Source organism: Schistocerca serialis, unplaced genomic scaffold (genome assembly GCF_023864345.2).
Source record: "Schistocerca serialis cubense isolate TAMUIC-IGC-003099 unplaced genomic scaffold, iqSchSeri2.2 HiC_scaffold_1177, whole genome shotgun sequence".
In the NCBI taxonomy this organism is placed as follows: Eukaryota; Metazoa; Arthropoda; class Insecta; order Orthoptera; family Acrididae; genus Schistocerca; species Schistocerca serialis.
Window position 1 is genome coordinate 12,501 of NW_026047378.1, and position 2,500 is coordinate 15,000.

Below are 2,500 nucleotides of genomic sequence, written 5' to 3' on the forward strand. Positions count from 1 at the left end.
GCGCCGCGAGCAGGGGGCCCCGGCGCGCAGCTGCGCCGCCTGCCGCGTCCGTCGGCCGGCGCGCCTGCCACTGGCCGCCCCCACCAGCCGGCTGTAGCGCGTGCGCCCACGCACCGCGCTGCCAGCACGCCGGGCGGCCCCCCCTCACCGGCCGGGGACAGTCTCACCCAGCCACCGCCGCGTATCGCCTCACACCCAGATCCCCTTTCACGTTCGTGGGCATGGTGGGTATCCCTGAAACAACCAGTTAATAGCTCGACCGATCGTCGCCAACACTGATTCACCTCTAGCGAGAACAACCGCACCACAACGGGTTACCTGTTGTTCATTTGCGTAACGTCACCAGCAAACGTAGACGTCCATCGCCATTTGCAACGAGTATTGCATGCCTGTGTCAGGTGTCACAACACACTACGTCTGCCCACATAGACGCAACAACATGTGCACGCCTCGAGAACACGTGGAAGGTAGCCCCCGTACGTATGCGGTGTCCATTGCGCGAACGACTGTCAGCCGGCCTCTGCAGGATGTCGCAGATGTGGAACGCGGTGCAACATGCTATCACGGTGTGTGAGAAGAGACGACTACGTCCGAATACACGCTCCACTACATCAACAGACTGCTCATGCTGATCGCCATCGAGGGCGTCCGTTCCTCCCACACGTCTGAATGGCGTACCACACTGCAATCCAGCTCTTATAGGGAGACGACACGTAGCTGCGTGCACAATATTTGGACTGTATGGTCTGCCGTTGCTAGGCGCAGTCGTCGTACGGTCACACATGTGCCACGATGTATCATTCAGTACATACGGACCAATGTGCAGTACAGTTTGTGGGTTTTGCGTACATCGGCGGACAGGTGACAGGCCGTACCACAACGTAGGCTGAGTACGTCGGCATGCGAAGGGCATTGAACATGCAAACTTCTCAACGACCAGCTTGCGAAGGCAGGGGGGAAGGGGGGGGGGGCATGTACGTCCTGCTGCTATCCACATTACAGTGTATAGCAGGAGCATGTGGAAAGTCAGCAACACCTGCAAGGTGTTTAACATGACGCGATACACAGGGGACCGGGCAGTGCGAATAGCGAACTATATTGCGAGGGTTGCGGTTAGGCAACACTACACTAATTTAACGAGTTGCATAACAATTACAGAGCAGGTTAAGGCGCAATATAGGTTAGGTTAAGGCACAACATGGGTTACGTTAAAGCACAACATGGGTTACGTTAAAGCACAACATGGGTTACGTTAAAGCACAACATGGGTTACGTTAAAGCACAATTTAGGTTACGTTAAAGCACAATTTAGGTTACGTTGAAGCACAATTTAGGTTACGTTGAAGCACAATTTAGGTTACGTTGAAGCACAATTTAGGTTACGTTGAAGCACAATTTAGGTTACGTTGAAGCACAATTTAGGTTACGTTGAAGCACAAATTAGGTTACGTTGAGGCACAAATTAGGTTACGTTGAGGCACAAATTAGGTTACGTTGAGGCACAAATTAGGTTACGTTGAGGCACAAATTAGGTTACGTTGAGGCACAATATGGGTTAGGTTGAGGCACAATATGTGTTAGGTTGAGGCACAATATGGGTTAGGTTGAGGCACAATATGGGTTAGGTTGAGGCACAATATGGGTTAGGTTGAGGCACAAATTGGGTTAGGTTGAGGCACAATATGGGTTAGGTTAAGGCACAATATGGGTTAGGTTAAGGCACAATATGGGTTAGGTTAAGGTACAATATGGGTTAGGTTAAGGTACAATATGGGTTAGGTTAAGGTACAATATGGGTTAGGTTAAGGTACAATATGGGTTAGGTTAAGGTACAATATGGGTTAGGTTAAGGCACAATATGGGTTAGGTTAAGGCACAACATGGGTTAGGTTAAGGCACAACATGGGTTAGGTTAAGGCACAACATGGGTTAGGTTAAGGCACAACATGGGTTAGGTTAAGGCACAACATGGGTTAGGTTAAGGCACAATATGGGTTAGGTTAAGGCACAATATGGGTTAGGTTAAGGCACAACATGGGTTAGGTTAAGGCACAATATGGGTTAGGTTAAGGCACAACATGGGTTAGGTTAAGGCACAACATGGGTTAGGTTAAGGTACAATATGGGTTAGGTTAAGGTACAATATGGGTTAGGTTAAGGTACAATATGGGTTAGGTTAAGGTACAATATGGGTTAGGTTAAGGTACAATATGGGTTAGGTTAAGGTACAATATGGGTTAGGTTAAGGTACAATATGGGTTAGGTTAAGGTACAATATGGGTTAGGTTAAGGTACAATATGGGTTAGGTTAAGGTACAATATGGGTTAGGTTAAGGCACAACATGGGTTAGGTTAAGGCACAACATGGGTTAGGTTAAGGCACAACATGGGTTAGGTTAAGGCACAACATGGGTTAGGTTAAGGCACAACATGGGTTAGGTTAAGGCACAACATGGGTTAGGTTAAGGCACAACATGGGTTAGGTTAAGGCACAACATGG